Source organism: Lepisosteus oculatus, unplaced genomic scaffold (genome assembly GCF_040954835.1).
Source record: "Lepisosteus oculatus isolate fLepOcu1 unplaced genomic scaffold, fLepOcu1.hap2 HAP2_SCAFFOLD_62, whole genome shotgun sequence".
NCBI classification, from domain to species: domain Eukaryota; kingdom Metazoa; phylum Chordata; class Actinopteri; order Semionotiformes; family Lepisosteidae; genus Lepisosteus; species Lepisosteus oculatus.
The window spans coordinates 117,907-143,787 of NW_027168171.1; the positions used below are offsets into that span (position 1 = coordinate 117,907).

At 43.9% G+C, this 25,881-nt stretch overlaps 8 non-coding genes across 8 annotated transcripts; 2 read left to right on the forward strand and 6 right to left on the reverse strand.

Moving 5' to 3' along the window:
* Positions 1-11,114: 11,114 nt before the first annotated feature.
* trnat-agu (transfer RNA threonine (anticodon AGU)) lies at positions 11,115-11,188 on the forward strand. Its single transcript has one exon. It is a non-coding gene; the product is annotated as a tRNA-Thr (tRNA).
* A 6,221-nt stretch (positions 11,189-17,409) lies between these two features.
* trnas-uga (transfer RNA serine (anticodon UGA)) lies at positions 17,410-17,491 on the forward strand. The gene has a single exon. It is a non-coding gene; the product is annotated as a tRNA-Ser (tRNA).
* A 1,564-nt stretch (positions 17,492-19,055) lies between these two features.
* trnaq-uug (transfer RNA glutamine (anticodon UUG)) lies at positions 19,056-19,128 on the reverse strand. The gene has a single exon. It is a non-coding gene; the product is annotated as a tRNA-Gln (tRNA).
* A 3,209-nt stretch (positions 19,129-22,337) lies between these two features.
* On the reverse strand, positions 22,338-22,411 carry trnai-aau (transfer RNA isoleucine (anticodon AAU)). The gene has a single exon. It is a non-coding gene; the product is annotated as a tRNA-Ile (tRNA).
* Positions 22,412-22,968: 557 nt separating this feature from the next.
* Positions 22,969-23,039, reverse strand: trnag-gcc (transfer RNA glycine (anticodon GCC)). The gene has a single exon. It is a non-coding gene; the product is annotated as a tRNA-Gly (tRNA).
* Positions 23,040-23,252: 213 nt separating this feature from the next.
* Positions 23,253-23,334, reverse strand: trnas-aga (transfer RNA serine (anticodon AGA)). The gene has a single exon. It is a non-coding gene; the product is annotated as a tRNA-Ser (tRNA).
* Positions 23,335-24,602: 1,268 nt separating this feature from the next.
* On the reverse strand, positions 24,603-24,676 carry trnai-aau (transfer RNA isoleucine (anticodon AAU)). Its single transcript has one exon. It is a non-coding gene; the product is annotated as a tRNA-Ile (tRNA).
* Positions 24,677-25,235: 559 nt separating this feature from the next.
* Positions 25,236-25,306, reverse strand: trnag-gcc (transfer RNA glycine (anticodon GCC)). Its single transcript has one exon. It is a non-coding gene; the product is annotated as a tRNA-Gly (tRNA).
* Positions 25,307-25,881: the final 575 nt, after the last annotated feature.

Here is a 25,881-nt window from a genome sequence, read left to right on the forward strand (position 1 = left end):
ATCGATTTTTGACAGTCTTTCGAGAGACTGCGCTAGGTGTTTAGGCATAGACTTTGTCAGTTCCCCCTGGGATGATGGCCTCTCAAATAGTTTGTGATTCCTCTAGACGTTTATACAGTAGAAGCCTGCTTCGTGGCTTAAATCCAAGCTAAGGAAACGAGTTAGCGGTCTGTTACGACCCCAAGTGTCTAGGGGTAAAGGGGTGTATCATTTAGGATAATTCTTTTGGAAGCAGGGGGATTCTGGTGAGGGACTAGGAAGCGTGATAAGGGTAAGGAACTAGAGTGGTGCCAAAGAAAAGAAAATAAACAAAATGGAGCTGGCTAGGACAGTGAGGGAAAGCTAATCTGACTACAAAAGAAACCCCGAAACACACGGTCTTCGGCGTCTTCAACACCCTAGCTAACCTGCACTGACTACCCAAAACCATACAAGACAAATGGCACTCACCCGTACTAAACTAGCGTACTAATACAAAGTCAACTAAGTGTGTAAAGTGTACCCAACAACCTAAACTAACCTTATATACAAAAGTTCACACAAAAACACAAGTGAACCAGGAATACAAATAAGGGAAAACAAGAGTAATAAACAGGAGCAGGGTACAAAAGATCACAAAAGTTGAACATGTAACACTGGGGCAAGGGAATGACAAAACAAGGAAGAACACACAAACAAATGAAAGTACAAAGAAACTAATGTAAACCAACAAAACAACAAAGCCGAAGCTGTACGAAAATACACAAACACAAAGCAAAACAAACCAACAAACGAAGCCGAAGCAATAACAAGAAGCAAAGCGAAGCAAAGCGAAAACCAAAACCGAACGGGACCGAATTCAAACGAAAGGCCTCTTCTTTCTGAAAGCCTCCATGTTATATAGTGAATAAGATGTGTTCTGATTGGCTGAGGGCTGTTTGATGATGACATCATATTGAAACAGTGGTGTGATGGTTGGCCAATGGGGAAGGGAGAACAATCAAGGGTCAACAGTGTGGACATAACAGAAAAAACACACACAGAACACTCTCTGGGACGTAACACCCCCACCCATAAAAACAAACATCTAATGTTTGGACAATGAAGACAAAACCAATCAAACAATATGCTATACTCTACCCCCAGCCAGGTCATTTCCAAGAATAAGAGTTACCCCTTTAACAGGTAGCGAAGGACGTACCCCAACTCTAACAAATCCAGTTACTAAACCACATTGTAGATGTACACAGTGTAAAGGCACTTTCATAAAACCCATTTCGATGCCTTGAACTAATACACTCGAACCACAGAAAGATTTATCAGATAAAGGCAGTGCATCCACAACAATAAATGACTGGGCTGCTCCAGTATCTCTTAATATTTTAATTGTTTTCTGGTCTTCTGGTTTACCTGTTAGCGAAACGAATCCTTCCATAATAAATGGTTCATAACTAGGGTCAGGGAGACTGTTTTCACTAGACAAAGGAATAGCAGAACGGGAAACAGTCTTAACAAACCCAGCACTCTTAGGTTGTTGCTGTTGCTGCTGCTTACGTTTTAGGGCCAAACAATCTGCAATTATATGACCTCTCTTGTGACAATAAAAACATTCACGCTCCTCTTTAGAACGTGAGGAACTAGTTTTTACTGGGGGAGACTGAGACTGGGAACTTAGAGTAGACAAAGTCTTCTCCGCACGCACAGACATGAAAACATTCTTATGAGTGAGCACGAACTCATCTGCCAAAACAGCGGCTTGCGATAAAGTAGTTACTTTTTGCTCATTCAAATACACAACAATGCGTTCAGGCAAACAGTTCTTAAATTCCTCTAAGAGCATTAACTCACACAATGAGTTAAAGTCACTCACTTTACTGGCTACAACCCATTTATCAAAGAGAGTGCCCTTCTCTCTAGCAAATTCAACAAATGTCTGGTCTGACACTTTACGATGATTTCTGAAGCGTTGTCTATAAGCCTCAGGAACTAATTCATAAGCCCGTAAGATAGCAGCTTTCACAGTATTGTAATTCAAACTTTCTTCTAAAGAAAGTGTAGAACAAACTTCCTGAGCTTTGCCCACTAATCTACACTGCAAAAGCAGTGACCAAACCTCCTTAGGCCAACGAAGTGATGTGGCAATTCGCTCGAATGCACCAAAGTACGAATCAACTTCCGTCTCCCTAAACAGAGGAACTAAAGCAATGTGCTTACTTACATCAAAGGTGGTAGAGAGTGGATCTTGCAAAGGAGACACGCTAGAGGCCTCGGAGTGGGTCGGCTGCACAGCAGGAGCATTCTTTCGTGCTTCTAGCTCAAGCTGTCGGAGCTTAACCTCTTTCTCCGCCTCGATCTCCATCTTACGAATTGCAAGGCGCAATTCAAATTCTGCCTGGCGTACTTGGGCTTTTTCCTGCGCCTCCATGTGCAAGCGGGCCAAATGAACTTTCAGACGAGTATTGCTTTTTGACCCGGTGGAGACCGGAGAGAACGGTTCAAAGGGAGGCAAGGTGGCCTTGACCTCAGCCTCCACTAAGTCTTCAGCCACCCCCTGCACCTCGTCCTGTTCTTCCACCACCATAGCAGGTTTAGCACCAGCCCCAGGAGAACCGGCGTACCTGCTCGTTAATGCAATGACCTCTAACTCTACCAACCTATCCATCACAGCTCTCTTGACGTCCCTTTTAAGAGCTTGCGTCGAAACCTGAATCTGGAAGTAATCAGCAATTTGGAGCAATTCGTCCTTCCTACACTTATCCAGCTGCTCAAAGGAAGGTTCCTCCACAAACTTTCGCAAATCAAAAGTAGCCATAACTACAGTACCTTGCCAAAACACAATCCACAAATCAAAATCCTGTACCAACACCAAAATTCTGCAACACAAAAAAAAATCCTTAGGACGGGAATTTGATATCCCGGACGACCCCCAATAATGTTACGACCCCAAGTGTCCAGGGGAAAAGGGGTGTAACATTTAGGATAATTCTTTTGGAAGCAGATGGGTTTTGGTGAGGGACTAGGAAGCGTGATAAGGGTAAGGAACTAGAGTGGTGCCAAAGAAAAGAAAATAACAAACAAAATGGAGCTGGCTGGGACAGTGAGGGAAAGCTAATCCGACAACAAAAGAAAACCAGAAACACACGGTCTTCTGCGTCTTCAACACCCTAGTTAACCTGCACTGACTACCCAAAACCATACAAGACAAATGGCACTCACCCGTACTAAACTAGTGTACTAATACAAAATTAACTAAGTGTGTAAGTGTACCCAACAACCTAAACTAACCTTATATACAAAAGTTCACACAAAAACACAAGTGAACCAGGAATACAAATAAGGAAAAACAAGAGTAATCAACAGGACAGGGTACAAAAGAACACATAAGTTGAACATGTAACACTTGGGCAAGGTAAAGACAAATCAAGGATGAACACACAAACAAACGAAAGTACAAAGAAACTAACGTAAAACCAACAAAACAACAAAGCCGAAGCTATACGAAAATACACAAAAACAAAGCAAAACAAACCAACAAACGAAGCCGAAGCAATAACAAGAAGCGAAGCGAAGCGAAGCGAAGCGAAAACCAAAACCGAACGGGACCGAAGTCAAACGAAAGGCCTTTTCTTTCTGAAAGCCTCCATGTTATATAGTGAATAAAATGTGTTCTGATTGGCTGAAGGCTGATTGATGATGACATCATATTGAAACAGTGGTGTGATGGTTGGCCAATGGGGAAGGGCGAACAATCAAGGGTCAGCAGTGTGGACATAACAGAAAAACACACATAACACACACTGGGACGTAACAGTGCCGGCGGGGGGGAGCTCACCCTGAGGTCTGTGCGGGTTCCAATGCCCCAGCATAGTGACGGAGACGCTGTGTTGTAAAAGGGTGCTGTCCTTTGGATGAGATGTAAAACCGAGGTCACAGCGCTCTGTGGTCATTAAAAATGACCACCAAAACCTTTGACAAAAGCTCTTGGTAATTGATGGTCTTCAATAATGCTCCTCCTTTAGGTACATTTTAAATCAGCTGAAAAATGCTGTGAAATGGGGGGGCACTTCAGGCCAGTGTAGGATTTGGGTTACAAGAACCATGAAACTGCATGAGAAAGCCCGTACACTGAATTACACAGCTTTCTATTCAAAGGAGGACAAAAGAAATTCCCTGAGTTCGATTTTTTGCAGCACAGAGAGGACCACTGTCGTGAGGCCGGTTAGCTCAGTGGGTTAGAGCGTGGTGCTAGTGACGCCAAGGTTGTGGGTTCGAGCCCTGTACGGTCCAGGTGAGATGGGTTGTCATGCAACGCTGCTACATAGTGCCAACAGACAATTAAATGACAAAAATGAAGAGAGTTAAAGCAGCTGGAGAGGTTCTCTTACAACTTTTGAGCTGACACAGTTTTGGAAAATGTTTCCTTCACGCTGCACTGTACCACATAATCAGCCAAGAGTCTCCAAAACAAAACAGAATTGACAGTCATATAATGTCCATTAACCCCGGCTTAAAACGCAGCATCATGTCTGCCATCATAAGAATATGAGTCCAATATTTTAGAATATAGTCAGAATGACTTCTAACCTTACCTGTGGTGTCTTTAATCCCTATTGTTCAATGCATGGTGTACGTACTGCATACATGTGTCTTGAGAATGAGGAATGGGCCCCTGAGACAGTCATTTACCTGTTTCACAAATGATCATATTTTACTAGAGATTCTGTATGGGATTCAGATGTGCATTCGGACAGCAATCCCTTTCAAGAAATGATACGTTCTGGATGAGATCAGTGGTGCTGGAACACTGTATTTAGGATGTGTTTGCAGTGATTGTGTGTCCCCTGCTTCAACGCAGTGATATATAGATGTGCTCCTGTAATTTATTGGTACATGCCCAGGGCAGTAAGCAGTCTGAGGATTTATTTCCAGACGGCATAGAGCAGTGAAGCAGTGAAGTAGTGCAACACACTGGATCATTATATTATTAGAATCTATTCTATTTAAATTATTACATTATACACAATTTGAGTTCATTTTAAAAAGTAAAAGGTAATGAAAGGAATGCATTTTCGTAAGAAAGATAATACCGATATGCATGTGATAATCTTCCTTATATCATGTAGTGCGTCATTTGGACACTTTGTGGGCTTGAAATACAAAGAAAATCATGTTCTATGGTACAAGATAAATACAAAACTTAAGCTTTTATTTTAATTAGATTTGTTTATAAAGCATAAGCAATCATTTATTACATTAATATATCTGAAAATAACATTTTAGACTCATATTATTACATACAGGTCTCTAGCTTCAACACAGTGCTATATATATATGCTCAGTGATTTATTGGTACATGCCCAGGGCAACAATCAGAATGAGGATTTATTTCCAGATGGGCTACAGGTAGTGTTGTGAAATACTTCAACACACTGGATCGCAGATTTAGACCCCCTGCACTCTTACTCCTTAAAAACCAAAGAAATGAAGATATGTAGCAATCACATTGTAACAGGGGTGACAGTGACTTAATGCTTATACTAGTGGACTTCTGGTACCTTTAGGGTACGGTGTTCCCTGAAGGGCTCTCAAACCCCACATTTCAGATGCCTAGCTGTATCGCTGATGTGTTGCACCTCAGAATCACTTTTAAACCTTACCTCTGGTATCTTTAATCCCTATTGCTCAACGCATGGTGAAAGTATTGCATAATTGTGTCTGAAAATGAGCAATGGGCACCTGAGAGACTCATTTGCCTGTTTCACAAATGATCATATTTGACTAGAGATTCTGTTTGGGATTCAGTTGTGCATTCTGACAGCAATCCCTTTCAAAAAACGATACATTCTGGATGAGGTCAAAGGTGCAGGAACACTGTATTTAGGATGTGTTTGCAGTTATTCTGTGTCTCTAGCTTCAACACAGTGATATATATATATATGCTCACTGATTTTTTGGTACATCCCCAGGGCAATAATCATTTTGAGGATTTATTTCCAGATGTGCTAGGGGTAGTGTTGTGAAATACTTCAACACACTGGATCGCAGGTATAAACCCCTTGCACTCTTACTCCTTAAAAACCAACAAATGCAGATATGTAGCAATCATATTGTAGCAGACACTCATTTGCCAGTTTCACAAATTATCATATTTTACTAGAGATTCTGTTTGGGATACGGATGTGCATTCTGACAGCAATCTCTTTTAATGATTTTACCTTATCGCAGCTTTGCCCTTCTTGCCTCTTTGGACAATATCTCTATCTTGTGGTCGTTGTTGGTAATTTCTAGACAATATCTCCATCTTGTGGTCGTTGTTGGTAATGTCTTCTCATGCCCTTTTTATTTCAATTCTCTATTAGTTGATTCTAGAATCTCTACAATAGAGTTGAAAACATCAGTTTTATAGCAGACAATAAGACATTATTTATAGTCCAATTAGAAATTTATTACCCTGTTTTTAACATAATAACAAATTAAAATTGATTAAAACTAAGTTTGGAACACCAGGGAACATAACAAATGATTTTTAGGAAAACCATGAGGTTCTCTGTGTCCGATGCCTGCAAGGGGAGAAAGCTAGAATCCTTTGATTTTTTCAAAATTTGAAAATAAACATCATATAACAACAGCTTTCATTCCTAGGAGTGAAAAACAACCATTTTTGAAGACATAGTAGTTTCTAAAACACTACAATAAGTTAAAAACAACCATTTTATATTACATTATTTTTTGTGAAATTAGTCATTTTTTGCACTATTTTTAATAAAATCTCTAATTAAAAGTGATTAAAATTAAGTTTGGAACAACAAGGAACACAAAAAAAAAATATTTTAAGGAAAAAAATGATGTCTTCTGTGCCAGGTGCCTGCAAGGGGAGAAAGCTAGAATCCTACCCAGGCTCCTGGAGCTCTGTCCTGGCTAAAGGAGGGTGAATCCATCCCCTTCAAAGCTCCATGAAAAAATGATATTTTTAAATTTGAAAAAAAAAACATTATAGAACAACATCTCTTGGTCCACAGAGAGCAACAATCCAACTCTGAACAAAATCCATTGACTGATCCCCGAATCCTGAAGTTTCTTCGCATGATATCAAGCTTGCAACCACTTTCTGGAAAACGAAGAAAAAGGCCAAAAATGAAAAAAAAGTTATCAATTCTAGAGCCTAAGAGGAAAACAAGACAAATGTATATCTCCAAATAATTTTATGTGCTTCAGAAGAGCCCAGGAAAGTTTTTTGCATACATGAAACCACGCCCGTTTGCACGTAAGCAGACATGGTTGCACAAACGACTGCATGAAAGCACGCGTGCATGCAAAGTCATCCTGTTGAGCATTTGAAAAGCCGCACCACGCCACACTTGAAATAGCTCTTACATTAGTGGTAGACACAGGAATCGCCGCAGGAATCAAAATTGAACCTAGTTGCCACATCACATACATCCTGTTCAACGATAAAAAGGTAACATCTATCCTCGCTCCAGAGTAAATCTCACGTTGAGGGCATATTTTTTTCCACTTTACCATGAGTCGGGCTCGGCTGCACAGAGGCGAGAGCAGAGTAATGAGGTCACGGGGACAGGGGAGTCACACGCTGGCGGTTTGAACACACGGAAGATCACTGCGGGATCCACAGTATGTGGACCCTCCGTGCGCCATCAGTCCACAGTCCGGGCTCTGAATCCTGCCATCCGAGTTAAGATCTCGGCGGAACCTGAGGCACAGTTCCTTCTTAAAACGTAATCTGGTGAGCATTTCTAGAATCGTACTTGTATAGATGCAGCCTTTAATGTGTTGCTAGTTTAAAATTGATGACTTCTTGAACTTCAGTAGGCAACTGCCCTCTTGATTTCGGATTTAATTTCTTTATTACAGGGGCGCTTTTATGAAGACAGAGTCATGTTCAGGTACTTTGCTTGATGGAGGAAGCTCATTACGGACTCTGTGATCTGCTCACCTGGAAAGGTCTGCTGTACTACTACAAGAGAGAAGTAGAGTCTGGAAGAAGGGACAATTTTATGATGCTTTGGAAGATAATGTTTTTTTTTCTTTGAAATCGAAATGAATCAGAATATCAGTGCAAAAGACAAACTCTTGGTTTGGTTTAAAAAGATATGGTTTTAAAACAGACAAAATGTAGTAAACAGGTGTTTCTCACTTTTGGAAAAGAATGGACCGGGGGTATTTTACTAGTTGCAGTGCTGATCTCACTGGGTTACAGTCCTGCAGTGTCACACGAGGGCCAGTGGCGCAATGGATAAAGCGTTTGACTACGGTTCAGGAGATTGCAGGTTCGACTGCTGTCTGGCTCAGGTCGTTTTTAAACGCATCGGGCTACTCCCCTAAGTAGTCTGTGCTACTTACTGCATTGTAATCGTACTCAGTAAGAGATTTCCTTCATGTAAATGAACTGCACCTGACAGCTTTAGAAAAACACCTGGGCTCAGTACGGTGCTGAGAGCTCAGCTTTGCTGTTCTAATTAGCACGCACTGCATCGGCTATGACCCGAACTTTTCAATTATTCAGATCAGTAAGTCAACACGTAGTCCACATGAAAGGTAGAAATATTCTCTTGTCTGTCTCTTGTTTGTATAGAACTGAATGTCCCTGACAATGTACTGTTAGTTTTAATTGAAGAACGGCATTTGTGTTCAAATATACCAGACAAGTTTACGTAACTGCTCATGCGACACTCAGTTGTAATTAGTCAAGAAATAAACAACAGCTGCAGGTCGAACAACAGCTGCAGGTTTGATTCAGAACGTATCATATTGCAGCGCCTTTTACTTCCATTGACAAATGATTGAGATTCGAAGAGAGATCCTTCAGACCAGAAAGCAAACCCACGGCTATTTCGGTTTTCTATCTAGGCAACGTTGGTGTCTGCAATAGCATACATGATAGCGTGATGCAATTTCTGTGGCTACATTTGTTGCACGTCATGCACAGTAAGAGTGTTTCTAACACCAAATACAAAGTCAACAATTAGCGATCACGCCTTCTCCTCAGTTAACCCACTGAAACCCTTGCTGTTAACAGTTCTTTACGAGCACCCACATATCGTGTCGGTTCTTTCAGCTTTATTCATTAGGTTTTCAAAGGCATACGTAGAGCACCAGAGGTCCTAACCCAAGATGTGTGGTTATCTGAAGGATTGCTTTCCATGGCAGCGGGTCCAAGCGATTTAGCGTTTTTATAGTACAGGCACAGGGACAAGGTGACGTGCGGCAGACGCCAGAGTAGGCAGGTTTCGAACCTGCGCGGGGAGTCCCCAGCAGATTTCAAGTCCATCGCCTTAACCACTCGGCCACGACAAAAGCGAGCTCACTCCCGCCGCATTCCTCCTATAATCTAACACGGAGTGCGAGGTGGCTGCGGATACGTTTTCAAAGTCGCTCTCCGTTAAAAAAAAATAAATACCTTTGACAAAATACGTGCCGGCAGACAGTCACACCTCAGAGGGTTTAAGGCTGGCTTCACGTTGAAATGATAAAGTCTCCCCGTCCGGATGTCAAAATGCAACTTTGGCAGACAGAAAAAACATCAACAAACCACAAATGTGGTCAAGGATTTTACAAGCTGCACCATACTGCACTTTCAAATGCATTTACATTCCTGTTAGACGCAGGAATTGCCTTTGTTTTGCGCGCTTACGAACGCCATGGAAAACGAAACAAAACAAAAGCCCTCAGCTCCTGCACTTGATTATAATGCCATTTCGTGTCGAAGCAGTAATTTACGCCATCCTACCACTGCAACACGGGGAATAGAGGGAAATGAGCACAAGCTACGAATCGTCTCAATCGCTCCCTAGAGTCGTAAGGCGCATTGAAGGGTGCACCCCCATCATTAATTGTTGCGCCTCTGTGAAAGGAAAGCTCTTGAGCAGTCTTTGAAACAGCTCAGATCAAACACTTGATTGCTTCCATGCGCATCTGGAGCCCATTTCTTATTTTCACTTCACGCCGCCCAAAGCATTTCTAAAACAGGAGATTCGCGTTTAGGAATGCGCCCTGCCCTACAAATAAAACAGGTCTACGGGTCTGAAACCTGCTCCACGGAAAACAGTTCTGTTGCGCTTTTGATCAAAGGGAGATTCGCTGTTCTTACTTTTTGATGACATAACACCCAAAGGGGCTTCTTTGGAGCTGGATTCCAACCAGCATCCTTAAGTTTCTTGGCGGTATCCTTTACAGTCCTCTGTTCGGTCGACAAGGGACCGAAGGGGGCAGCTTTCCTCACACATACAGTGCAATGTACTGTAGTGTTCCCCTTCATTGAATTCGCAGTTCTGCATCAGACCTCTAACTCGTTTCCTTAGCTTGGATTTAAGCCACGAAGCAGGCTTCTTCTGTATAAAGGTCTAGAGGAATCACAAACTATTTGAGAGGCCATCATCCCAGGGGGAACTGACAAAGTCTATCCCTAAACACCTAGCGCAGTCTCTCGAGAGACTGTCAAAAATCTCTTTCTCCATTCGTGCTGCAAGTAAGTGAAAACGTGGTCTCAACCCAGGGCCACTTGGCAGCAGCAGCACGTAAATACTGTTACTGCTCGATACCGACGTTAGCCTACCATACCATGTTTAGTCACCGCTAGGAAATGTAAGGCTCTAGTACCGGAGCAAACGACAGGAGGGCCAACGTTGAACAGGCACACGAGTTAGATATGGAGAGCGACGAGGATGGGATTCAAACCCACACGTGCAGAGCACAATGGATTAGCAGTTCATCGCCTTAACCACTAGGCCACCTCGTCGGCGAAACTGGGCTGTCCGGACATGGGTTGGCTCGCTCCAGATGATCTTTTTCTTTTTTCTCCCTCGTACTCGAGGGTCATTTTCCTGTTCCACATGCGATTTCAACATTTTCCTTGGGAGATGTCAAGCCAGCAAGCCACTGCTGTGGTTCAGTGGCCAGTGTGGAGTTCAGTGGCCCTGTTGTACACAGAAAGCACATTGAGCTCCTTGGACATGAAAAGTTCCAGATAAAAGCCATTTGTCATCCTTTCTCTTGGTGTCGATGTTGCTATTGTATGTAAAGGTGGCAACTTGCTCAGCGAGCAGGCGGAGCACACACCGAATGCAGATGTGTCTGAGTGGTGTGTCCAAGTGGCTGCAAAAGGACAACACTCCCGGGGCGCCGTGGCTTAGTTGGTTAAAGCGCCTGTCTAGTAAACAGGAGATCCTTGGTCCAAATCCCAGCGGTGCCTTTTTTTGTTCTGTCTTCTCGAACAGAACTGGTCATTATGGACAACCGCCTACGGCTAGACTTAATTAAATGCAAGTATTCATTTCCTGTCTTTAACGCGACTTGTTTTTCTTAAAATGGATGCAACTTGCAAAACATGAAATACAAACCTTGCTAATCAGCGCTAGCGGCTGGCAAAAAAAAAGAAGTCAGCAATGTTTTTTTTCTTTAACCTTAACCCTGCTAATGGAGAAGAGTTAAACGACCAAGTCTATGCAGCTTCAACGGTGCGCACGTCGGGTTCTTAGCTGAAAGGGTGGTAAATCACGCTCACCCCAGTCCTTAATCTTTTAAAGAGGATACAAAATTGAACCTAGTCGCCACATCACATACATCCTGATCAATGATAAAAAGGTAACATCTATCCTCGCTCCAGAGTAAATCTCACGTTGATGGCATATTTGTTTTCACTTTACCGTGAATCGGGTTCGGCTGCACAGAGGAGAGAGCAGAGCAATGAGGTCACGGGGACAGGGGAGTCACACGCTGGCGGTTTAAACACGCGGAAGATCACTGAGGGATCCACAGTATATGGACCCTCCGTGCGCCATCAGTCCGCACTCCGGACTCTGAATCCTGCCATCCGAGTTAAGATCTCGGCGGAACCTGAGGCGCAGTTCCTTCTTAAAACGTAATCTGGTGAGCATTTCTAGAATCGTACTTGTATAGATTGTAGCGTGCTCTCTGAAGGCACCAGTTCTGTAGGGTTTGGGCATTAACTGGGACAATTATTAATTGTAGCAGTAAATCATAAAATGATTCTTTGGATGGCCTTAGAATCCAACCATGCGATATAACTCAAACAACGCACACACATAGGTACTAATACACGAGGATACATTTATTAATAAATAGAATATGCATGTAAACCTAACAGATCTTATCAAGAGGGTTATCAGAATACAAAAGGTATATATTCAGTCAGTTACAAAGAGTTACATATATCAAGAGGACATATGTTCAGTATATCATTCATTTAGACCGTTTCGTAAATGAACTTGGTTATAACTTCTACATTGGATACTCAAAACAAGTACATAACTCTTAGGAATTAAATTGGTATCAACTGGTTGGGATGACAATTGAATTCTCGAGCTGTAATGCATTGAAGTTGAATACTCATCCAGTCTCTGGGGATTCAGATCTCCTGCAGACTCAAAGAAGCAGTTGCAGGCTTGTTGCTGTCCAATCCGCGCTGTCTGGCTTGGTGCCAGGTTGTGCTGTGCGGTTTGCGACAGTGCGCTGCTGATGCTCACTGACCGGCTAGTTAGTGTTGGCTTTAACTAGCAAAGTTTATGCACAGGAGAAAAGATGACTGTGGGTCCCAGCAGGTCAGGAAGAGGACCGGTTCGTTCCTGATGAAGCGCTTGTTCTGATTAGTGATTCAGCTGTCCACAGATCCGACCTGTTCACGAGGCTTGCTGCTGATGCTAACCTCGGGTGGATCCTCTGGTTACTCATGGCAACCTCCACTCTCGACTCTTAGAACAGAGGAAAGTACTGGCACTCGGACACACTGGCCGTTCCGTGGTTGTCCGGGCTGAGTCTCAGGATGGTCAGGAGGCGTGCTGTGAGAATGTCCTGCCCTTGGGAGCCTTCTGCTCCTGGGCCGTCCTGCCATGGAATTGTCTTGCACCCCTGGAATTCTCCTTAGAATTCTCCTACTGGAATAGTCCTACTAGTTCTCCTTCTCCAGGCTCTCTGTTGCCTGTTTTTACCTGGAGGAACTTCGGCTTGTCATTGGCTGAAAGTTTAATGGGCATCAGAGTCCCACATGGGTTACATTGCCCTACCAGTCCCTGACTGGTTGATCAAGGTGAGATATGAGTCACCTACTCCTGACACCTAGGAATGCAATCCAGATGTCCATCTGGCACTCCCTAGACAGATAGGCGCCAATGGATGTCCATTGATCATGATAGCCAGGCTTAGCTAAGTGCATCCCCATTTGGGAGCTGTCCCTTATCAAAAGAAAACATCTTTAAATCAGCCTGCATGAATAGTTTCTCTGTGGCTGCACCACAGAGATGAAGAGAGAGATGGGGCCTCATTTGGGAAAGCACAGCAACACTTATTTCTGTCTTATTAACAAGCATTGCCTCTACAAATCCCCCCTTTTTGAAGGCCACGAGGTCCTGAGGCGTTGTTGCCTTCAAAACAAAACAGAGTTAAGTGATGTCCCCTGTCATTAGAACATTAACCTTAAATGTCCACATTTCTCCTCGAGAATTCATACCGGAACCAGCATTGGGAACAAACAGGATTAATAACATCTGGAGTATGTATAAACACGGTAGGAGACATCATCTCAGTCTAGGCATTACAAATCAGGAAGTTCACTGTCAGTATCTGATACCTCTGTAGGCAGATATTTGGGGAAGAAGTAACTTCCTTTCTTTTGACATGCTACCTTTGACTCATTTGTGCTACCCGGAGTACTTCTTGATGTAAGAGTACAGCATTCAGAGTACATTGTCAGTCATGATCCAGCTTCCCATCAGCAGTGTTACAATAACACCGGTTCCTGTTCCCAGCCCCCCTGATGAACCATGAGACCTGTGTTGGGCACCTGCCAGGGTGGTTTGGAGGTTTGTTCCATTAAAGCAAACTAACTACCTGTACCTCCTGAGGGCTTACTGTTTCTTGGATTTCTCTCCAATTCAATAGTGTGGCACCTGAAGGCATCCACGACCTCAAGTTTGGTCTTATGTTGTCTGGTTCCAGACCGTACAGTGTCAAGTTACCATGCTGTACTATGGCCTCCTTGGGGCCAGTAGCATGCAAACCTATCAGAAATAGCAAACACACAACAGTGGCGGCAGCAATCAGTCCTCCCAAAAGTCTTTTCAGGTGGCTGATCCCAGTCATCTCCTTCTGAGTGACTGTTGCCTTTCTAAGTTGGCGCAGCATGTACATGGTCTCTTTCTCAGTATGCCATGTGGCATCTTGGGCACCAACATCCTGGAAATCTGAGAAGATCTGACGCAGCTGCTGATGCTGCTCCTCCATTTCCAGGACATCTGCTTTTTCAATTTGTTCATGCCTGTGCTCTAGGAACCCTGCAGGGGGTGGTGCAGCGGTGGAGCATGCCTGACCCTTGGCTTAGTGGTCATCTGGAGCACCTGAGTGATCTGGGATTGTTACTCCATTCTCACTGTTCAGGTCCACCCTGCACACTTCCTGATTGAGGAATCCCTCTATCGGCATGTTTACAATCGTTCGCTGGGCGTGGGTGTAAGACACCTGCTCGCTCCCCCCTTCCCTCTCTAGGGGTTCAGGGAGCTGCCCCAGCACTGGGATAGCTAGTTCACTGTCTTTGAACTCACCATCACCCACCAGGCCCATGTCAGTGCAGGCGGGGATTCTGACACCCCCCTTTTCCATGTTCTGCACTCACAGTCGGGTGGCTTGCCCATCCAGCTCCAGTGGTTGGTGCTGAACCACTGTTGGTCAGACTCAGACTGACAAACTGAGCTGGTGGCTGTAATAAAACCGGCTCGGCTTTCATTCCCTGTCCCTTCTGGGGGACTGGGTGTATTGGCAACCCTGCCGTTGAGGCAGGAACAATCAGGTCAATCTCACTCACTCAATCTCAATCTCACCTGGTAGTTGTGAGAAATAATGTTACCTGACTGCAGGTTCCCTGGGTCACAGCAGAGGGAATCGGCATCTGGGATCAGGTGTGTCCACAGCGCAGTAGTCTCAGCGTCCAGCTGAACCTCCTGTCTAACCTGTGAATGTTGCACCAGGGGATTTCTTTATTTATGTCTTTATTTAGTGGTTTCATTAGTGACAATGGCTAAACTTTCTTGGAAAAATGTCTTTTATGTAAACCATGTTTGCTATTAATTCATTTAGGACTAGAATATGTTCATTGTCTTCCAATAAAAGAAGGGTTCCTTTCGCCATAGTCGGGTTGACATTAGAAGCTTGCCACGCCCGGACTGTTACACCAACGCATTAGCATGTTAAAGCGATTTTGTTGAGGAGCCTAGCTTTCTTAACTAGTAAGTACTGTACTTCCTTGGTTTTGTAGGGGGGAAGGTGTCTTTCGCTGGAAATCTGGTCCCCTTCTACTGTGAAAATACCTGTGAAACCGGTTTAATCCGTCACAGCCAGCACTCCCGCTGGCCACCCACGTGTTATGCTCTTCATTAATGTCTAAGCCGGAACACATCATTATATCTCATTTTGTATTTCTTTTAAAAAAATCGTTTGCCCAGCCTAACAGTATTGTTGTTATTGTTTTTATCCTGTAAAGCGCTTTGAGGAGCCAGCTTTTAAGGCGCCATATACAATAAAGTTCATTATTATTACTATTGTTAAATTGCTGGACAGAGAGGTGAACATTATTACACGGAAGACAAAGATAGCGATTTATGTGTGGATGCTGCACATTGGTGGGGAGTCCCCATTGCCTGTAAAGCACTTTGAGTGGAGTGTCCAGAAAAGTGCTATATAAATGTAAGCAATTATTATTATGATTATTATTATTATTATTACGTTGCATTGTGCATTGTGTTGCTGTAATACAGTTTTAAATAATTAAAAGTCTAAACAGTATCAGCTTTATTTATGGGTTTTAAATCAATATAAATGTTTATATTGTAATGCCTAGGTGACTATTCATTGTTATTAAAATGACTTAAATTTGATCATGTTGTGATAATTAGAAATATAAATTTGTTTGGTGCGAGTGAAGTTTTATTTAATCTCTGAGCCAGGGAAACATTGTATTTTTTAAAAAAAAATGTTTATTAAAAAAAAAAGTAACGGCTCCAGCAGGATTCAAACACACAACATGTGATTTGGGAGTCAGGAAGCTAACCCACAGCACCACCAGCAAGGTCACACAAAGAGTGTCGAAAAAGCCCTACAAAACATTATGTAACAATTCTTGTGTTGCGGTACATGAGTATAATTATATCGTTATTAATTTCTTTAAATACGCGATTCCATATTATAGTCCCTTTTAATCAAATTCTTGTACCGGAGCTTGTTGACTCCAGTATCACGTTAGTTAAAGACTTCGATGCTTAAAATGTTTAGGGAGAAATGGAATACTGGTGTGTATGTTTTCTTTAAAGTACCGAGACCAGCCATATACTGTATGTTTAAGTTCCAAAATTAATATTGTTTATGGCCTTCACACGTGTTACAGTATGCTCCTATTCTTTTTATGCTCAGGTACTAAGATTTCCCTTCAGTGGTAAAATTCCATATAAATATTCAATGCTTAAACGGGCACAGTAAAGACATTAAATATACATGTACATATACATACTGTATACAGTACAGTTTGCATACAGTAATATGTTTATGTTCCTAAATCAATCTCTTTAATGAGCATGTGAAAGGCATGGTGAATCGGAGATTCTCAAAAATTACTGTACTTTGCATGATTGGAAACAAATGCGTGATTGCGAAATGCTGTGGTGTTACTTTTACAAAGACGGTCAATGAAAAAAAGAATGTGGACCAGGGCACTACTTTGAGTTTACAGCTTGTCCAAGGTCATTCATTATTAATACTATTAGTAATATCTTCGTTAAAGACTTTGATGGCGACAGCTCAAACATGAGAGGTTGAGCTTTATTAGCTCCACCTTGCAGTAATTCCGGATACTATTATTTTTTTGCGGTTTTATAGGAGAATTTACGGTAACTCGTGGTAGACTGCGTAAAGCGCACCGCAAAATAATGTGGTATCGCCCGCTTGTTTTGAATAGCTGCATCTGTACGCCCCGTGTCTCAACGGTAGGACGGAGTCAAATACTGCCTCGATACGTAACAGCGTTATATTAAACCGCAGGACTTGAGGGCTGTTTTGTTTGAATGTTCAAGGCATTGGTAAGAGCGTAGGTCAAGGGCCATTGGTGCATCTCCTGTAACTGGAGTAAAAATGCTATTCAAAGTGCAGTGACTGAAATCGTCGTCCACATGTCTCTGTTGTTGATTGCTTTCTGTCTAAGAACGTTCTGTTTTCATGTCCGAACGGGGAGACTTTATCATTCCAACTTGAAGCCACCCTTAAGTCCTCTGAGGTGTGTGTGTGTGCTTGCACGTATAGCGTAAAAGGTTTCTTAAACGGAGAGCGAACTTGAAAAAAGTTGCCTCCGCCGCCGCCGCCGCCTCGCACTCCCTGTTCGATTGTAGCAAGAAGGCAGCGGCCGCGGCGCTCGCTGTAGTCGTGGCCGAGTGGTTAAGGTGACGGACTTGAAATCCGTTGGGGTCTCCCCGCGCAGGTTCAAATCCTGCCGACTACGGCGTCCTTTGCATTTGGTTGCGTGCGTGCGTGCGTGTAAAAGGACCAGCGCCGTTTCGTTTTCGCTGGGACCTTTAACACTCTAAATCGCCTGGACCTGCAGCCTGTGAAATCGAATCTTCAGCACCCACGAAGGACGCTCTGCAGATAGACACAGATAACGATGCTTTTCTGCAACGAGCTTTCCAGCTGAATTTTCTCGGCAGCTCCGTACTGAACCTTTCTCCATTGCAACATAGCGGAGGCTCGTCACGTCTAAGGCAAGGCTGTGTAGGACCGCATACGCCACAGTGACTTGTACACAGACCACATGAAAGGCAAGCAAAATACACTTTTAAAATTCCAAAGACTCACAAGGTCAGAGGAACAGCGATGACCTGAACAGATCTGTTACAGAAGTCTAGGTTGACCTTTTTAGAGCTGTAATTGCATTTTTGTTTAATAGAAGATCAAATCTACTCGCATGTACCAGCACCTTACAGTTTATTGATGTTAATTCTGTTTAAGTAATAAGATTGCTAACGATGTTGTACTTTAGCCGGTGTTTTTTAGAACAAATTGCTTACACTTTTGTAAGGAATACGCAGTACGTGCCTTTGTCAGTCATTGCTCACCATACCTGTAACTTTCTTATCTAACTCACTTCCTCAAATGGTGAAGGTCCACAAACATAAATGAAAAAAAAAACCCTTGCTGTAGATGAGGTGCACAAAAAAGCAGCCCCTGATAGTGTATAACACATTTATACTATTGCAGAGACACATGTAACATATATATATACATACTGTATATATATATGAAACAGAAATAGAAACAGAAACAGGAATCGCTTACTCACCTGGAGAATCTCTGTAGGAATATCTAGCATTTATCAATGGAAATAAAAGCTGCTTTAATAAAGTGCATGTTCAAACTCAAACCCTCAGCTGCTGTTCTTGTTTGTTTTGGGAAAAATTGCTACTGAGCATCGCATGAGCCGTTACGTACCCTTATCTGTTAGGGAATTTCAAGGGAGGAGTTAGGTCAGAATGGGTAGGCTGCAAAACAACAAGTAAAGATTTATTCCAAGATGAAACGTTGTGGCGGTTTTCTTATCTTTTCAGCATGGACTAAACTTTTACGTGTTCCTTATATGCTATATATGTATATATTAGCACCAATGTCGTTCTTAAAAACTAACATGAAATTGTCAGGGACATTCAGCTATATACAAAGACGAGACAGACAAAGTAATAATTCTATATTAACGTGGCCTACATATTGACGCAATGATCGAACTAACTGACATGTTCTGATTCAGATCCCCTGCAGTTCATGCCAATTAGAACAATAGCAGCGCTGAGTCCTCCCCACCCTACTGAGCACAAATTCAGCTGCTCTCCAGTTCTGTTCTGCATGTTTTTTCATTGCAATTGAGCTCGGAGCTGGAGATGATCTCCATACAGTTCTGTGTTAACTAGCCCGCACTTGCGTGCTAATTTACGGGTTGTGGCAAATGCTTTTCTATAGTTCACATACATGACGGCAACCTGTTACCGAGGAACCTGAGAGGTTTAAAAGCCTCACGAGCCAGGCAGGACTCGAACCTACAATCTTCTGATCCAAAGTCAGACGCGTTATCCATTACGCCACTGGCCCATAGAACATGTGCTTGTACTCCACCACAGAGAGCTCTACACTGCTACCAGTAGTACACTTCCCCATCTAAATTTTCACAGCAAGAAACTTGTGTTTCCTACTATTTTTATCAGGTTTAAAATATCATCTCCTTAAAACAGAAAAAGTGTTGATGTGTCGTGCTGAAATTCCGATTGATTTTGAATTCAAAGAAAAAAGGTTTTCTTCCAAAACACCGTGAAATTGTCACATCTTGCAGACAATAGGTGTATTCCATGTTGAAAAGAGAAGAAAGAAAAACCATGGAACCTTTTACAGGTGTGAGGCTTCTTCAGGTGTGAGAAGACCTCACGGCCGAAACGTTGTGTTTCCTTTCTTCTCTTTTCAGCATGCAATAAACCTATTACTTGTTCCTTTGCAGCCGAGGCATGCTGACATAGCTACCCAGCTGAACATCTTGCAGGCTCTACTTCTCTCCTGTAGAAGTAAAGCAGGGCTTGCTGGGTGAGCTTTTGCTCCGGTATGTTAGGTCACGTGTCATGTTAAATCACTTCTTCTAAACACAACATTTGCTGGTGCTAGCTTTCCCCATGAAAAGAGACATTTCCCTTACAGTACATGACATATCGTTTTTTTTTTCTATCAATAAGTATAGAAATAAAACAAAAGAAAAAATGTTGTCGCCAAAGAATGCACAGCTCTGTCGCCTTGGGGAGGTGTCAAGGGCATTGAGCTCCATGAGAAGTGCCAGATAAATGCCATTTCTCATCATTTCTCTTGGCGTCAGTTCTGCTATTAAATGGGAAAGTGGCAACGGGCTCAGAGATTGTTAAGTGCACACCGAGCGCAGATGTGTCCAAGTGTCTGTAAAAGTGCGGTGCTCCCTAGTGGCTTAAAGTGCCTGCCTAGTAAGCAGGCGATCCTGGGTCTGAATACCAGCTGTGCCTCTCTCCGTGTCTTGTTGTGCCAAATGTATCATTTCAGACAAACATGTACAGCTTTGTTCAGTTTAATGCAAGAATTCATTTCCTTTCTGGAATAACTTGTTTTTGAAGAAATCCATACATTTTGTGAAAGATGAAATCAATTTCTTGGTTGTCAGTGAAAAAATATTGCTGGCTACAAGAAGCGCAAACGATTGTTTTCTTTGACCATAAACCTGCAAATGTAGGGAGCACAAAAGGCTGTCAGTCTCTGTGGAGCAATCGGTTAGTGCATTTGGCTGTTAACTGAAAGGTTGGTGGTTCAAGCTCCTCTGGTATGCGTGTCTCAGTTTTTCCAATGTAAACATCATCACCATCGCTAAAGAAGATGGCGCAGAAGGCTCCACAGCCGAAACGTTGTGCTTCTTTTCTTCTCTTTTCAGCATGGAGTAAATCTTTGCTTTATCCTTTGCAGCCTAAGCATGCTGACGCAGCTACCTTTCTCTTAACGCGCCTCAATCATTATTCACCAAAACGATCAGCAGAATAAGTCGCCTTTGTGGTGATGTCACTCCTCTGCTTCACAAATGTCCTTAGTGACGGGCCATTTCTTTCTGCCATTTTTCCGGAGCGGTTATTGATTGCTCCATCATTTCCCTCTTACTTTCCATCACTAGATTGAAAAAAAAAAACAGAAACAGGCTGACAGGACGACAATCAAATTGCAAAAACTCATCAAAGCACTCGATAGAGTATTTGAATCCACAAGTAGCTACGAGCAACTTTGTCTTGGCTTGCATGAATGTCGGAATATGTCAAAAAGAAAAAGATGGTGGCTTTTTCATATTCGTTCTTTTATTTTTAGCTCGTTGGCTCTTCTGTCCATTGTCCTCCTGCCTGGCTCTTGACCTGTGACTGTCTGAACGCACACAGTAGACTTTCATGCGGGGGATTTGTCCTGAGCCTCTGTGAAAGACCCACCCACCCCCATAAATAACTGCTCTAGAAACACATGAATGCAAAACTAAACCACAGCTTGAAGAGGAGCTTGTCATGACCGCCAGGCAGTTAAGACCAACTCTTAAGCGATCTAATCAGCACCAGCAGGGGGTGATTATTAACAAACGCTGCCGCACGAGTTAACCCACCTGCACACACTCCACCGTGCGGTACACAGTGCTATTTTTACCATCTTTACCTGCTTCCCGCTGCTCTGTATTGAGTCTATTCCTTGAGAGCTCTACCTGGCGTTTTTTCCATTACCTCGTTTATTCTGGATATTGGACTCCCCTTCTGCCTTTTTGACTTTGGACCTCGCCTCTCACCTCGGACTGTTTGCCACCAGTGTTCTCCCTGGATTACGACTTACCTTACGCCTCTTGACCACGAAACAAAGCAAAGCAGAGCAAAACAAAACGAACAAACGAAAACCCTCACGTCCCGCACTTGCATATAACGCAGTTACGTGCCCAAGCGGTATTGTACGTCATCCTAGCACTGCACCCCGGGGCGTACGGTATATGGGAACGAGCACACGCCACCAATCGTCTCGAATCACTCCCTACAGCTGTAAGGCGCCTTGAAGCGTGCACCCCCAACTTTCTTCTTTGCCCATCTGTGAAAGGTAAACTCTTGAGCAAACTCTGAACCAGCTCTAAGGAAACTAACCCGATTAGACGTTACTTTGACTCATCTTTTTACGCTCAGTGCTGGATTGCTCAAACTCCAGCTAGGGTTAGGGTTAGCATTCCCACGCTACTTAGACACTTTGTTTACGCTCAGTGCTGGATTATGGGAACTTCAGGACGAGTGGGTATTTTCTCCTATCTGTCAATTCTGTTTTGTTTTGGAGACTCTTGGCTGCCTATGTTGTACAGTGCAGCGTGAAGGAAACATTTTCCAAAACTGTGTCAGCTCAAAAGTTGTAAGAAAACCTCTCCAGCTGCTTTAACTCTCTTCATTTTTGTCATTTAATGTGACACTCGATGTATAACTGGAGCCTCACATATGCAAATGGTGAGGCTCCAGTTCGACACCACTTTACAGTATATGACAAAAGCATGGCAGACTGTGCCGGACCGGCAGATAACTTCCACTTATTTTTACCATATTAAACATTGGAAATCCTCCCACTTGTATTTGTGACACTTGATTTTGGCTCCACCTAAGACACTCTTAAATCTTCAAACACATTTCTCTTCTCCCGCAACACTCTTGTCTGTCGGCACTATGTGGCAGCGTTGCATGACAACCCCTCTCACCACGGAAAGGAACCTAACAGCTTTGGTAAGAGAGGAGAAAAGGACCTGGCCAGTACGGGGCTCGAACCCGTGACCTTGGCGTTATTAGCACCACGCTCGAACCAACTGAGCTAACCGGCCTCACAACAGTGCTCCTCTCTGTGCTGCAAAAAATCGAACTCAGGGAATTTCTTTTGTCCTCCTTTGAATAGAAAGCCGTGTAATTCAGTGTACGGGCTTTCTCGTGCAGTTTCATGGTTCTTGTAACCCAAATCCTACACTGGCCTGAAGTGCCCCCCCATTTCACAGCATTTTTCAGCTGATTTAAAATGTACCTAAAGGAGAAGCATTATTGAAGACCATCAATTACCAAGAGCTTTTGTCAAAGGTTTTGGTGGTCATTTTGAATGACCACAGAGCGCTGTGACCTCGGTTTTACATCTCATCCAAAAGACAGCGCCCTTTTACAACACAGCATCTCCGTCACTATACTGGGGCATTGGGACCCGCACAGACCTCAGGGTGAGCGCCCCACCGCCGGCACCATTAACACCGCTTCCAGCTGGAAGCTTTGTTTTTCCCTGTAGCTCACCCTCATCTGGGTACTGACCTGGCTCACCTGCTTAGCTTCAGTGGGTTTTTTGAGTTGCGAGTTGCAAGGGGATGCAAGTGATGGAGCCGCTCGCTGCAAAAGCCACTGTATTGGCCGGGAATCGAACCCGAGCCTCCCGCGTGGCAGGCGAGAATTCTACCACTGAACCACCAATGCTCAGTCCCTGGGCCTTCAAAAAAGACGCTTTTTTGGTGCTCTGTGCAAAACGCGTCGACATCTGCTTCCAGCTGCAAAATGCCATTCGCGGACGCTGAAGAACTTATTTCCAAGGCAGCGGGTACAAGCGATTGGGCGTTTTAAAACCACCAGGAACAGCAAAGAGGCGCGCTTCTTTGCTTGCGCCGAAACACACCGACTGGAGGCGGATAACGTAGTCGGCAGGATTCGAACCTGCGCGGGGAGACCCCAATGGATTTCTAGTCCATCACCTTAACCACTCGGCCACGACTACAGCAAGCCCCACTGCCGCTGCGTTCTTGCTACAATCTTACCTGGATCGCGAGGCGCCGGCGGAAGCCTATTTCAAAGTCGTTCTCCGTTTCAAAAAAACATTTCCAAAATACAAGCCTTGCAGACAGACACGCCTCAGAGGACTTAAGGGTGGCTTCATGTCGGAATGATAAAGTCTCCCCGTCCGGACATGAAAATGCCACTTTGTTACACACAAAAAAAGAATCAACAACAGAGAAATGCCCACAAGCATTTGAAAAGCCGCACCACGACGCACTTGAAATAGCTCTTACATTAGTGGTAGACGCAGGAATCGCCTTTTTATTTACGCTCTTACCAACGCGATGGAAAGCAAAACAAAGCAAAGCAGAGCAAAACAAAACGAACAAACGAAAACCTTGCGTATAACGCCGTTACGTGCCCAAGCGGTATTGTACATCATCCTAGCACTGCACCCCGGGGCGTACGGTATATGGGAACGAGCACACGCCACGAATCATCTCGAATCACTCCCTACAGCTGTAAGGCGCCTTGAAGCGTGCACCCCCAACATTCTTCTTTGCGCATGTGTGAAAGGTAAACTCTTGAGCAGACTCTGAACCAGCTCTAAGGAAACTAATCCGATTAGACGTTACTTTGACTCATCTTTTTACGCTCAGTGCTGGATTGCTCAAACTCCAGCTAGGGTTAGGGTTAGCATTCCCACGCTACTTAGACACTTTGTTTACGCTCAGTGCTGGATTTTGGGAACTTCAGGATGAGTGGGAATTTTCTCCTATCTGTCAATTCTGTTTTGTTTTGGAGACTCTTGGCTGCCTATGTTGTACAGTGCAGCGTGAAGGAAACATTTTCCAAAACTGTCAGCTCAAAAGTTGTAAGAAAACCTCTCCAGCTGCTTTAACTCTCTTCATTTTTGTCATTTAATGTGACACTCGATGTATAACTGGAGCCTCACATATGCAAATGGTGAGGCTCCAGTTCGACACCCAGTTCGACACCACTTTACAGTATATGACAAAAGCATGGCAGACTGTGCCGGACCGGCAGATAACTTCCGCTTATTTTTACCATATTAAACATTGGAAATCCTCCCACTTGTATTTGTGACACTTGATTTTGGCTCCACCTAAGACACTCTTAAATCTTCAAACACTTTTCTCTTCTCCCGCAACACTCTTGTCTGTCGGCACTATGTGGCAGCGTTGCATGACAACCCCTCTCACCACGGAAAGGAACCTAACAGCTTTGGTAAGAGAGGAGAAAAGGACCTGGCCAGTACGGGGCTCAAACCCGTGACCTTGGCGTTATTAGCACCACGCTCGTACCAACTGAGCTAACCGGCCTCACGACAGTGCTCCTCTCTGTGCTGCAAAAAATCGAACTCAGGGAATTTCTTTTGTCCTCCTTTGAATAGAAAGCCGTGTAATTCAGTGTACGGGCTTTCTCGTGCAGTTTCATGGTTCTTGTAACCCAAATCCTACACTGGCCTGAAGTGCCCCCCCATTTCACAGCATTTTTCAGCTGATTTAAAATGTACCTAAAGGAGAAGCATTATTGAAGACCATCAATTACCAAGAGCTTTTGTCAAAGGTTTTGGTGGTCATTTTGAATGACCACAGAGCGCTGTGACCTCGGTTTTACATCTCATCCAAAAGACAGCGCCCTTTTACAACACAGCATCTCCGTCACTATACTGGGGCATTGGGACCCGCACAGACCTCAGGGTGAGCGCCCCACTGCCGGCACCATTAACACCGCTTCCAGCTGGAAGCTTTGTTTTTCCCTGTAGCTCACCCTCATCCAGGTACTGACCTGGCTCACACCTGCTTAGCTTCAGTGGGTTTTTTGAGTTGCGAGTTGCAAGGGGATGCAAGTGATGGAGCCGCTCGCTGCAAAAGCCACTGCATTGGCCGGGAATCGAACCCGAGCCTCCCGCGTGGCAGGCGAGAATTCTACCACTGAACCACCAATGCTCAGTGCCTGGGCCTCCAAAAAAGACGCTTTTTTGGTGCTCTGTGCAAAACGCGTCGACATCTGCTTCCAGCTGCAAAATGCCATTCGCGGACGCTGAAGAACTTATTTCCAAGGCAGCGGGTACAAGCGATTGGGCGTTTTAAAACCACCAGGAACAGCAAAGAGGCGCGCTTCTTTGCTTGCGCCGAAACACACCGACTGGAGGCGGATAACGTAGTCGGCAGGATTCGAACCTGCGCGGGGAGACCCCAATGGTTTTCTAGTCCATCGCCTTAACCACTCGGCCACGACTACAGCAAGCCCCACTACCGCTGCGTTCTTGCTACAATCTTACCTGGATCGCAAGGCGCCGGCGGAAGCCTATTTCAAAGTCGTTCTCCGTTTCAAAAAAACATTTCCAAAATACAAGCCTTGCAGACAGACACGCCTCAGAGGACTTAAGGGTGGCTTCATGTCGGAATGATAAAGTCTCCCCGTCCGGACATGAAAATGCCACTTTGTTACACACAAAAAAAGAATCAACAACAGAGAAATGCCCACAAGCATTTGAAAAGCCGCACCACGTCGCACTTGA